The 13,351-nt window shown below is 41.3% G+C and overlaps 1 protein-coding gene across 3 annotated transcripts in view; it reads left to right on the forward strand.

Moving 5' to 3' along the window:
- The window catches only part of ZDHHC14 (zinc finger DHHC-type palmitoyltransferase 14), a 219,287-nt gene that overhangs the window by 175,296 nt on the left and 30,640 nt on the right, over positions 1–13,351 (forward strand). The window contains exons 10-11 of one of the 3 annotated variants that reach the window (XR_010918667.1): positions 631–675; positions 1,028–2,226. The exons of 1 other annotated variant lie outside the window; for it this stretch is intronic. The gene's annotated coding sequence lies outside the window, so the exon portion shown is untranslated. Of the gene's footprint in view, positions 1–630; positions 2,227–13,351 lie in introns of those variants that run through there. One more of the 3 variants, XM_067542472.1, reaches the window with a different exon arrangement.

Consider the following 13,351-nt stretch of genomic DNA (forward strand, 5'->3'; position numbering starts at 1 on the left):
CCACTCGGTGGATCCTGCTGCATTGATCTCCAAGTTGCGGGCAGTATAGACATACCCTGTATTACTTAGGGCTGGGATTTTCAAAAAGCCTAAGGGAATTAGGTGCTCAAATCACACTGAATTTTAGAGTGATTTGAGGGCACCCAAATAGTCATAATAATAATGCAACACAGTGTAGTCTCCCACCTCAGGAACACCAAAGTTTGTATTCTTAATCTAGTCCATGATGAATGCTTATTATAAAATCATTGCACTGTTTGTATTTACTTAGAGCTGAAGAAAAAACAGGGATATTATATCTCAAGACTATATTTTGGATGAACTGAGGTTTGGGATGAAGCATTCACTGCATCATGTGACATTTTATTTTCTTTGGTTAGTGTTATCAGCTTTCCCTGACATAAGCACTAAAATTTTGCTAAAATGCCAGTGAAAAAAAGGAAAAATTATATATCCTTTGCTCATAGTACTGAATAGTAAGTGAAAGATTTCTGTTTGTTAGTAGAAGGGAAAGTTCTTTGAAATCAATTGCCCCTATCGGTAATTACCTTATGAGCTTATAGAAACAATACTTGATTGGATCAGTGAATCTGTAGTTAAGCATGTCTTAATATTTTATTAATTCTACAGATATCAGTGTGCCAAGGATTGATTGTCCACTGTGTGAAAGAACAAGTAAGATAAATATTTTATTGTAGTATTAAAACTTCTCAGCTATTGAGCTAACTCTGAGGATCATCTTTATTTAAAAATTCATCTGCTTGCGATTTCACAGGAATACCCGAGAGATCTCATGCTTACAGGAAACTTAGTTTGGTGGCAACATTTGTATATCCTTGCCGCTAGGAAGTAGTGCAGGCAGAATCACATCAACTGTATGCCCATGATAAGATTTATAGTGACACTCTTACCTAAGAGAAAGGGACATTGTTCAGAGTTGTATGCTGTTCCCCAACTGAAACACACTCTTCACATTTAAATGTTTAAAATGATAGAACATCACTTTTAGAACCTTTTTCTTTTTTAGTGCTGGAAGGGAAGGAAGAGAGCCTGACAACAGAACTGAAGTACTGTGCATACTCATTTTAGAGCTGTTTATTCATTCAGATTCCAGTGATATGCCATATTTTTTACTATTTATAATCTTTCAAGATTGCATTTAAGAATGATACATAAAATACTGTATTACTTTTACCATTACTTTTTGTTTACAGGTTTTCATATCACCTTCATTTAAATCTATTCTCCTTTCCTTCCCCATGCCAGAGTTTTTGTTATGGTGGCATCTCTGGACACTATTGCCTTGTGAGGACATCTGCTGGAAAACACTGGAACTGAATTGATTATTTGTTTCTATAGTTACAGTTCAGTTCTCAATTAACAGCAGTGATTCCATCAGAATGACAGAAGTTCTTGTATAGGGCATCTCTTCTGTCTTAGTTTTCCCCAGCAGCAATTGCTTTCTATCATATGAGCTCCCTCAGCTGGAAAACACAAACACATATGGCACCATTCAGCAAAGTAACTAGCCATTCCTTTTTCTGCAGGATTCTTAGCTTTGATTATATTTTGCTTGCATTACAGAACACAAACACCAGAGATAATCCCAGGCAGCATTGCTGTATTTTCTTCTCTTTGCATATTTTGCTTTCTCCTTTGTTTTTTTCCTTGAATAATTAGTACATTATATGGAATTAATCTTACAAAAAGTTTGAATGTTCTTCATTAACTGATACCTTCTAATTTGTATAAATGCAGAATCTAAATGGAAGTTGATGTTTACAGAAAAGTAAATGTATGTTTTTACTAAAAGTACCTATAAATGTGTAGAAGTTCACCATGCTAGTTAATCTGGCAGCAATTTTTTCCCCTTCCTTGGGTTTTTTAGTAGCTTTTCCCTTTTCGGTGGCTATACAGTACAAGACTGTATACAATGAAATGCAATGCTTCATAAATAAGATCTGTTTCTAAAAGGCTCCTTTTTCTTGTTTTCTTAAATACCTCTCTATTTTTAAAGTAATTTTATATTACTAATGATTAAACAGTAATGTTGTTCTCATTGTAATAAATGTCAAAGATGATTGCATTTTGTAAATCAGTGAATCCTTTATCAACTTGCACATTATACATGTTACTGATAATACAAGCAAGATGTATTTCCAAATCCAAGTGATTACTATGTTTAAATAAGCTATTAAAAATTGTGTAGAGAGAAGATTAGATGCTTCGCAGCTGGTCTTAGTACATGAATAAATCAGGCAAATTGCAATTATTTTCAGATGTCATAAACCTAAGGAATTACATGCAGCATGAGTGGTAAGGCAGATGACCAACTTGTGATGCTACAAAGATTTTTTCCTACATAAATCTTGGCATTTACAATAGATGCATTATACAATATTTGAGACTTTAAATGAACAATTGTCTTAATTGTTCTTGACAATAGCACAGTAGTAACCAGTAACATGGGGCTACTGAAAGCTACACTTCTCATCTGTCAACGTATTTAGGCTCCAAAATCAACACAATTTGAATGTTGCATAAAGGGAAGTGTGATCCTCATTCTACTTCTAGTTTTGGAGTCTGGAAGGGAATTACTACCATGTTAGTAATGGGGGGGAGGGGATGCAAACTCAACAGGATCTAGATCCCGAACAGAAACATGATGTTTATCTATAAGACAAGTGGAAGGAGAGCACATTTCTATCTTTCCTCCAACTTCAGATATAGTTGGGTCTTAAATATGAATTAATCTAAGTACATTTAGGTTCTATATATGCACGTGTAAACCATCTGTAATGGGAATGTCCCAGTTTTCAAGACCCATCTGGATCAGTTTTACAAAAACTTGTGTTCTGTCTAAGTTTTTGGTTGCCATTTTGGCTGCCTGAAGGAGAGAAATCAGCCAGGTAATACATTGCAATTGACAGCAGGCTGGCTGAGTACATATGCACCTCAATGACTACCACCAGACCAGTCTCATGTTGTCAGTGAACCCACCTGACAATACCTTGAGCCTCCCCAAAGCCAAATCAATATGGAATCAGATTAACTCTGACTGTGCTGTAAGTGGAAAGCCTTCGTCCAATTTACTTGCTTCTTCCACCTGTCCTGCATCAGATACGAACAGAAGCTTGCAGAAGGGTATGAAGGGATGAAATGGGAATGTTTCTGGGGTAGAGCAGGGAGGGAAAACAGGACTAAAGGGATGATTGAAAGAAGAGTGAATATAGCAGAGACAGAGCGAATAAATGGCAAAAGGGAGGAGATAGGAAGGAGGGAAAAGGGGAGTGAAATGAAGGCTGGAGAAAGAGAAACGGAATGAACAGAGGAGAAAGTGAGGAAGAGTAAAAGGAGACAAAGCCTAGAAAATAAAATACAAAACTTCAGGAGAAGGTGAGTACAAAGGTATTCAGATACTAAAGTGAATCTCTAACATGGAAACAACTATAAATAAAATAGAGAAAAAAGAGAAAGAAATAAGGTTAGACTTGGAGAAGACGACACACGAAAGGAGAGAGAAAGGAGGACCAAAATCCTCCCATTAGCACTAACCTGACCCATCCCCGCTCAAAGCAGTCCTCCGTATAACCTTCCTTTTCATACATTTTCCATTTTTAAAAATCTGCTGAGCCTGCTACTCATTGAGAAATCAATAAATGAGAATACATTTCAGTATGTAAAGAACAAGTAAAATCTGGGTCACTCTCTGTTCACTCTGCTGTACAAACAAAAGTAAAATTTACCAACAAAGTACTTAGTTAACCCACAGTTAAGGTTGCCTGCCCACTGGTAACTCTTGCCCTTCCAAAAGGTTGAGTTCAGCTACACTCAAGCCTCTCCTTTGAAAACCAGGAAATACAGTTAAGGCATATGCCAATGCAACCTTAATTCTGACCCCTTAGAGCTGGCAATAGCCAGTGGGGGTTCTTCTTCAAGTGCTTGCTCATGTCAGTTCCATTGTAGGCAGTCCCCGTGCACGGTTACCGGATTTTTTTCCCCCTAGCAGTATCTGTAGGGCTGGCTTTGGCGCGCCCTGGAGTCCTGGGCACATGCCGTGGTACGTAAGGCTCCGCCAGTCCTACACCCCCTCAGTTCCTTCTTTCCGCCACTGACAGTTACTGGAACTGTGTTTGTTGCTTGCTACTGCAAGTGCCTCTTAACATTTAGGGTTAAGTGTTCTTAAGTAGTCGTTAATTGATTTAATACCTGTGCAGAGAATAGAATTCATTGGGGCCGTTCTCGATTCTGCGTGGGCCAGGCATTTCTACCACAGGCTCAGTTCGAGACCATGTCAAATCTGATCATGGGCCTATGCACCTCTCCCCTTACAACGGCAAGAACTTGCCTGCAGTTACTGGGTCATATGGCAGCATGCACCTACGTGTTGTGTCACGCACGTCTGAAACTCGGGCCACTCCAGCTATAGCTGGCCTCTGTGTACACCCCGAGCAGGCACCCTTGGACAGGGTGGTCACTGTGTCCCCAAGAAGACCTAGCTTCCCTAGGTTGGTGGTTAGACCCCCGATCGGTGATGGAAGGGATGCCCTTTGCAGATCTAGCCCCCTCGGTGACTCTGGTATCAGACGCTTCAGACTTGGGGTGGAGGATACATATCAGCTCGGGCCACAGCACGCAAGGAACTTGGTCGAGGGACGGCTGGGGACTGCATATAAATATCAGGGAGCTCAGGGCAATCTGTTTGGCATGCGGGGTATTCCTTCCTTTCCTGAGAGGTAAGGTAGTCCAGGTCCTGACGACAACACCACTACGATGCATTACATCAACAGACAGGGCACGGCCCACTCCCCAGACCTGTGTCAGGAGGTGGTGAGTCTGTGGAACCTACTGATAGGGTACAATATTCACCTTGTGGCTTCACATCTTCCCAGTATCAAGAATGCCACAGGTGACCAACTCAGGAGGACATTCTTACCCTGCCATGAGTGGTCTCTCCACCCGTCGGTAGTTGATGTGATTTTCCGGAGGTGGGGATTTCCCCAAGTGGCTCTCTTTGCTTCCAAGGTCAACAAGAATTGCCATCAGTTTTGCTCCATTCGCAGGTTTGATGAGGGAGCGCTGTCAGATGCCTTCCTACTTCCATGGTCAGGGAGGCTTTTGTATGCCTTCTCTCCCATTCTATTGATTCACAGGGTCCTGTTAAAAATCAAAAGAGACAAGGTGAATGTCATTCTTATAGTACCCACGTGGTCCAGTCAGCACTGGTTCACAACGCTCCTGGAGTTGTCCATTGCCCTCCCTCCCGCTGGAGCTGCCGCGTTGGCACAACCTACTTTCCCAAGACTGGGGACAACTTCGGCACCCAGACCTGGAGTCCCTGCACCTGATGGCATGGAGGCTGAGTGACTGAGCCTAGAGGAATGGCCTTGCTCATCTCAGGTGCAGGCAATACTAATGGACAGCAGGAAACCTTCCACCAAGGCTTCATATTTAGCCAAGTGGAAAAGGTTCACAAGCTGGGCCGCAGCCCAGGCGGTTGCACCCCACCAAGCATCAATCCAGATGGTGTTGGACTACCTGCTGCACCTTGAACTTCAAGGCCTAGCCACTACCTTGTTGAAAGTACGTCTAGCCACTATTTCAGCCTTCCATCCTCCGTTTCAAGGGAGGTCAGTTTTCTCTCATGTCATGGTGGCTAGGTTTCTGAAGGGTATAGAGAGACTTTACCACCAGATTAGGGATCTGTTACCCCCCCTGGGACCTGAACTTAGTCCTCTCCAGGTTCATGGGGGCACAATTTGAGCCTTTGGCTACCTGTCCCCTTTTGCTGCTGTCATGGAAGGTAGCCTTCCTAGTTGCCATCACCTCAGCTAGGAGGGTATTTGAGGTGGGTACCTCAGAGCTGCTTTACATGTGTTTTTTTTTTAATAAGATCGAGGTCCACCTGAGGCCCCACCCGGCCTTTTTGCCCAAGGTGGTGTCACAATTTCATTCCAATCAGGATATTTTCCTGCTGGTATTCTTCCCAAAGCCGCATGATTCAGAGGAGGAATGGAGGTGGCACACGCTGGATGTGCGGCGAGCCCTGGCATCTACATTGAGAGGATGAAACCATTCTGTAAATCCACACAGCTGTTTGTGGTGGTGGCTGACAGGATGAAGGGCTTACCTGTCTCTTCCCAGCGGATCTCCTCTTGGATAACCTCCTGCATTAGGTTCTTCTACAACCAGGCGAAGATTCCTCTTCCAGGAAGCGTCACAGCCCACTTGACTAGGGCACAGGCCTCTTCTGTGGCATTCCTGGTGCAAGTGCCTATTCAGGACATATGCAAAGCCGCTACATGGTCATCGGTGGATACCTTTATGTCCCACTACGCCATTGTTCAGCAGGCAAGGGATGACGCCAGCTTTGGCAGAGCAGTGCTGCAGACAGTTCATCAGTGAACTCCGAACCTGCCTCCAAGGTACTGCTTGTGAGTCACGTGGAATCGATGTGCAAGCACTCGAAGAAGAAAAGATGGTTACTCACCTTGTGACTGTTGTTCTTCGAGATGTGTTGCTCATGTGTATTTCATGACCTGCCCCCCATCCCTGCTGTTGTAGTTGATGGTAAGAAGGAACTGAAGGGGCATAGGGCCAGTGGCACCTTATGTACTGCGGCATGTGTGTGGAACTCCAGGGGGCACCAAAGCCAGCCCTACGGATACTGCTAAGGGGAAAAAGGTTCCGGTAACTGTGCACAGGGGCGCGCACATACCTACAATGGAATCGACATGACCAACACATCTCGAACAACAGTTACAAGGTGAGTAACTGTCCTTTATCTGCATGCACTCCAGCTGCATTTACTGAGTTCCGTCTAGCTTTATGAAATTGGGGGGAGGGGAGGATTAGTTAGAGCAGCTTGGCAGAGCTTTCACTGTGATATGAAAAGATCTGAGGGAAATCTTGCCCTTTCTTCCTACCTCTGCCTTGTGTTTGTGCAAAAGAAAGAAGTTCATGTGTACCTTTAGAAGTCAAGTATGCCTCATTTTGGTGCAAAGTTCTGTAGTTTTTGTCAATAATGGTGCACAGGGGTCTTTCTATAGGGTTTGTCAGCAGTGAGGTGGAATATGAGAGTGGTCTGTGGGTTTAATGATAGGTAAGTGGAAAGTATTGTTAAATGCCATCCTCTGTGTAAAGTTGCAGGCGCTGTCAAAGGGTGGTAAAATTTAGTAACTATGGTGGTGTCTCTTTGGGCTAAGCTATGTGTTTGAGGGTAAGCCAGGTATAGGTCACTCCTGTTCATACACCTCAGCTAATACAAGTTTTGCCTTAGCAAAGAGTTCACGTTAGACTGTGTCCTATAGTGGACATGTGCCCTATTTCCTGAGTTTTCTGCACTGAAAAGGCAGAGTGCTAATATATATATATTACAGATGTTTGGGGGCATCGCTCAAAGAGGGCAGAGTTATGGATGCGCCGGTATGTATCTTAACTCTATATTTCCTGGTTTTCAGTGGTTTGAATGTAGCTGAAATTGACATTTTAGAAGGACCCAAGATACCCCTGGGCAACCTTGATTCTGCATTACGTAATTTTTTATTAGTGAATATCTTAGTTTTTTAGTAGCAAGAGAGATGTTATTTGTAGGAGACAATGTTAATTGAGGCATCTGTAGTTATCACCTGGGTTTGAAGTTGAGGTGCAGCTGTGACTAGGTAATTATAAAGGACGCTATGTGATTCTTAACTGGTCGTCCCCCTCTATTCACTTTGCTCTAGTGCAGTGGTGATTATGGTTGTGCTTTAAGATTTTTGGAGGATGGAGTTGCTGACAGGGCAAAGAGTGAAAAGACTGTCATGGTCCATTTCACAGTGTTGAATTGCCAGCTAACCTCCCCTTCTGATCCCATGAAGGCATTAGCACTTAGAAAAGGATTAGCAGTTTAAAAGTAGTTCCTTGCTTTCTGGCGCATGCACACTGTTGTTGTATGCACATTACAGGCAGCAGCTTACCAGAGAGAGTCACATGCTTCCTCGCTGATGTAGGCCGAGATGTACACCCATCCAGGCCCTTCACCCTCACAATGGCTACCATCTCCAGCAAAGCCTTTGCGCTAACTCTGGCCAGCCCCCTCAGATTCCAGTACACACATGGGAGGGTCAGGGAGAGGGGTTCCGACTCCCAACCCCCGATGCAAGCAAATATGTACGGACAGGGAGAAAGGCTCAGACACCCCAGAACTTGGCATACAGACAGATCTGGCATAGATCCTACCTCCCATCTCTCTATATATCCCCCTCTCTGCCTTAATCCCTGCTTTCCTGCCACAATACTAAACCCTCTCCCTGCTCTCTTCCAGTCCCCGCACTCCAGCATTGCCACAACAACCTTTGCATTCCCCCTAACTGCTTCGATCCCCCGATATGGCCTAGCTCAGCACAAAAAACCTTATAAGAATCTAAAACTCTTTTGAGCACGTCATGTTAGCGTGCTGTGTATCAGGAAGCCTTTGACAAAATGACCCTACCAACCCAGTTTCCTTTGATGACATTTGGTTCCATTGTTCAGGAGACACAATTACATTATGCTAACTGTCTTTTGTCTTCTCTGTAGTTAATCGGTGCTATAATAATCCCCTGATGAAAAAGTAGCAACGTGCCTAGCAGTCATTCTCCCATATCTACACAGAGCATTTGTAATTTATTTTCTTTTAGAGCCCCTTCAAAATTATTTATTATATTTATTTTCTTTAAAGCCCCTTCAAAATTAGCTGTACAAATTATCAGGACACAGATCCCAAAAGTATAAGTCTGCCTTCATAGAGGAGATAGTAGCAATATGCCTACAAATAATTCTCAGATTTCTGCCATGGGTATGGTTCAGACTCACAGTTCACTTCATGAATGTAGCTCGAGTTCAATGGCTGAAGTACATCTCCTTGAACCTCACTCAGTTACTGTGACAATGGGCAGGCTAGAAACCCTCTTACCTAGGCTTGCTGCACATGTGCATTTTAATCTCATTGGCTAATAAATTTTTAGCACATACCATTGTGGAGAGCTAAACTCTTCCTTTAGCGCAGTTTCAATTTTGCTTCCCCAAATGGGCAGTGGTTGCCATGAACTATCTAAGATAAATGTTGGATGACTGAGATCACATGGAGGACAACTAGAGTCATGATTTGAGCCCCAGATGTGTACAAAAAAGTTTTACAAGAACTTCTTGATTTTGTAAAATGCTGTTTTTCGGAGAGTATATTTCAGGAACACCGAATGACCACAAATTTGGACCACTGACAATATTCAGCACTCCTCTAAATCAGCAAATTTCAAGACAATCTGAATAAGCACCTGGATATTAGAGCATCTAGAAGAGTTGTCCTTTAAACAAACAGCAGTGCTCAACTTTAGCTGTGGTGGAGCTGGCACCCCTCTGCAATGTCACCACAGCACATATAATTCAGAAAACACACAAAGAACAGGTTTGCTCAGTAAAAAGAAACTATTTTACATAGTTAATTTTCTGACCACAACCACACTTAAAAATAACATATGAAGGTGGTGGAGGGGAAGTGGAAAATTATCTTAGTCTTGAAATTAAATCGTGTTGACCTTTATGGTGGCACTACTTTGCTTTTGAATACGATGCTAATTACAAAAACAACTGTACAGTAAGATTTTATTCAACTATGAATCTGCTGCATTGAAGAGATTAGAAAATATGTATTGTTTTAACTGGATTGAATCTAATGATTTTTAATTGGAATAGAGCATTTTACACTATAAGTATTGACTTTATCAGTGAGTGCCAGAACATCTTGGCTGAAATCTCAGCAACAGTGAAGTTAACAGGAGTTTTTCCATTGACTTCACTGGGTACAGGATTTCATTTATATGCGGTTTCAATTAAAAATTCAGCAATTTCCATAATAGTGTTTATTAGGATACCAGTTAAAGCCCTGATTCCATGCCTATGCATAACAAGTTGCAGTATTGGGACCTAACTGAGGAATGGCTTATTCAAACCTAGAAACTTGAGGCAATGAGTGTATTTCCTCTTCCAAAGTCCTGAGTTTTTCCATTGACTTCAATGACAGCAGAAGTAGGCAGCAAATGTATCCTATGATTTGGTTTTTGCAAACTATAACTAGAGTCTAGGACTGGTCAGTAATCAGATTATCTGGGGAAAAATCTGTTCTCAGTGACTGTAGGAAAACTGACTGTCAGCTGAGTCTGTGTTAAGGAAAACAGGAAATGTTAGTCACAGTTCTGGATTTCATCTTACCCTGCATGAACATTACCATATTCTTGCAAAATAATACTTGGCTGTTTTGTAGTTACTAGCAAAAAAACACTAAGGCAAATAGCCTCTTGTAATGAATCTCCAAACATGTCCTGTAAGTAATTTATTATATTTACAGCAAATAGTAAAGAACATACACTATAAAATGAAATAATCATTCCTTCTTAAGATGACTCTTATAACTTGCAATGAATTTTAAAAATCTAACTGCATGTACAATAACTTTGTATGAAACTAAAGCTTTGTGTTTGTCTTCAGGACATTAAAGAATTTTTGCCAAGATATTTTCCTGGCAGAAATTCTGTGCAGGTCAAAGGACACAAACAAACCCTGACCAAACATAGGCAACTCTCATTAACCAAAATATATATATACTTTTTTATCTACGGACTTTCCAGAACTAAAACTAACATTCAGTATTTTTATAAGGACCAGTTTTATAATGACAAGTTATACCATGCCTGTGCAGTATTTATCAGGAAAAGGTGTAGCTTGTTTTTAATTGCACTACCCTTTTGTTTGAACTGTATTTACAGAGTAAGGTACAAGAAGGCTAAAAGTGCATTTCTATTCTGAAAAGTAACTGGAAAAGTTTTTGTGAGGTTCCATGTTTATTGCATCTGAATGATATTCAGACCAAATTACAAGTAAAAAAAAGTTTTCTAATAACTATCCTGCAGCATCCTCCTGTGATCTGAATGTCTGTCTTGAGTTCCTTCTGGCTTGTGTCTGTCATCATCAGTATCACTGCTTGAAGGGGTACTATTGAAGAATACATTTCCAAATTAAGGGCTTATTTACACTTAAAATGCTACAGTGGCACTGCTACAACTGTGTTGCTGTAGTACTTCAGTGTAGTAGAGACTACCTACACTGACAGGAGAATCCCTCCCATCAGCATAGTTAATCCATTTCCCCAACTGGCATCCACTCTTCTTTCAACCTGACTTGGGTCAGCTTAACTACACCACTCAAGGATGTGGATTTTTCACACCTCTGAGCGACATAGTTATGCCGACCTAATTTTCTAGTGTAGACAAAGCCTAAGATTCTGAGGTGGAATTTAACCATTTATAATGTTAGCAATGCATGAGCCAAAACGGAAAGCAGGTAGTTCTCCTTTAGCTGAGTTGGCTTTGTGGGGCTAAGAGGAATAACGAGTAATAAAATCTAATTTTTGTCATTAAAGTAAAATGACTGAATTCACACTCAAAGCAGATCTGTTGTATTCAAATGTTTGTTTCCTGTATTTAAAGGTCAGTCACCACCACTGCTACCATCCCAGTGTCTTCATCTTTGTCTTCTAAGACCTGCACAGAGAACTAGAAACCAATCAATTTTAGGTCAAACGTAGAAGAAGGAGGAATAAATTCAGGCCCCTTTTCCTCACTTTTGAGACCTAACACAGTCATTTTCCCATCTATTTCTCTTTCCTCTTGCTCAAACTGTAGGACTAACTGCTCCTTTCCATCATCTTCTCTCACTCTTGTCTCACCCCCTAATACACAGCCTAACACATCTGGACAAAACCTTCTGTGGTTCAGTCTGTCTTGCTTCCTTTTTCTCCTAGTCCTCCTTTACATCACTTTCAATGGACCTATAACCCCTAGTGCTTTTCTCCACCATTTCAATCTTTACCTCCCACTCTCCTCCCTCATGAACAACAGAAAATTATAATTATTAAACTCAGGTTTTTAAAAATTGTTCATCCAGCAAGATGCCTTGATTCATTTTCTCTGCTCTTGCATTACTTCTCATTCTCTCTACCTTTGTTTTTATACTGTCTACTTAAATTGAAAACTTTTTGGGTTGGAAACTTGTTCTCTTATCTGTCTATAGAATGCCTTGCATGGTTGGTTGTATACAAACAATAATGATAGAGGCAATGCATATTGACAAATATCCCAGAGGTATCACTACCTACGGTTGCTCCAAACCAAAAAGGACTACCATGTTTTAGAGTAAATCACTGAATTATTGACTCCAGAGAAGAATAATGGTAATGACATTGCAATGACAGTGTGACAGCCTTAACAGGTCCTGGGATGGCATTTCCAGACAGTGCTTGTTACTTATATTATTTAATGTTACTCTAGATACAACTTTTTAAAAAACACCCACTTCTATGCAAGTTCTAGATGTCCTGACAATTAATTAACCTCCCAATTCTCATACTTTGATGAATAGTGAATAATGGAGCCTTTAGGGAGCTCTCCAGTCCAAATATAAACCTGCCTCTATAAAACTACTTGACCTGTGCCAATTGATTTGTGTTGATACTGCCCGATCTTTGACATCCTGCGAATGGGAGCAAAAGGAAGCCAACCTTGGAGGAAACCAGAGTGGATGGGCATGTAGGAGGGGAAACAGCCTCAGCTTTCCCCAATCCTGCAGAAGCCCTTACTCCCTCTCAAAGGCCACAGGCCTTTGCGCTCTGTAGCTCTGGGAGACATGCTGGAGTTAGTACCACAAGGATTGACAGTATCTACTGTGTCATTTCCTCTCCCCTCACCCTCTAGGGTTTTCCCCATCCTCCATGCTGCTGTCCTCCACATAGTATATTCCAAGGCAATAGGGGGAGTACTTCAGCAGCTGGAAGTAGTGGGGACTTGGCAGCGAAGGAGCTATAGAATCAGTGTTAATGTCTGGATCCTCCATTTATGCCTTGATCTATGGGGATTTCTTCTAGATTTGGGGGAAATCTGTCAATTAGTTGAGTGTCCTCATCTGGAATACTGTGTGCAATTCTGGTCTCCCATGTTTAAGAAAGATTTGTTTTGTCTCTATACACAACACAAACACTGTAACTGTACTGCACAATTACATATATATGTAAATACAGTATATTTGTATATAGGTAATAATAATAGTTTACAGTCCCAAAAGACGAAAATCACTGCCCAGAATATATGATGTTATAATCTGGAGTTAGACTATCCCTATTTGGAAGTTTTTCTGTTCTATGCAATCCTGTTAGAAGTGAAAACTGATAATGTTCCATTAAATCAATGTTCACTTAACTAACCTGAAGTGACATTACACTACTGAAATGGAATGTATTCCCTCAGTTCATTGGTGAGTGAAAGTGTGTGGTCAACTGGAG

This window comes from Emydura macquarii, unplaced genomic scaffold (assembly GCF_026122565.2).
Source record: "Emydura macquarii macquarii isolate MOO-44397 ecotype Brisbane River unplaced genomic scaffold, CSIRO-AGI_Emac_v2 contig_705, whole genome shotgun sequence".
NCBI classification, from domain to species: domain Eukaryota; kingdom Metazoa; phylum Chordata; order Testudines; family Chelidae; genus Emydura; species Emydura macquarii.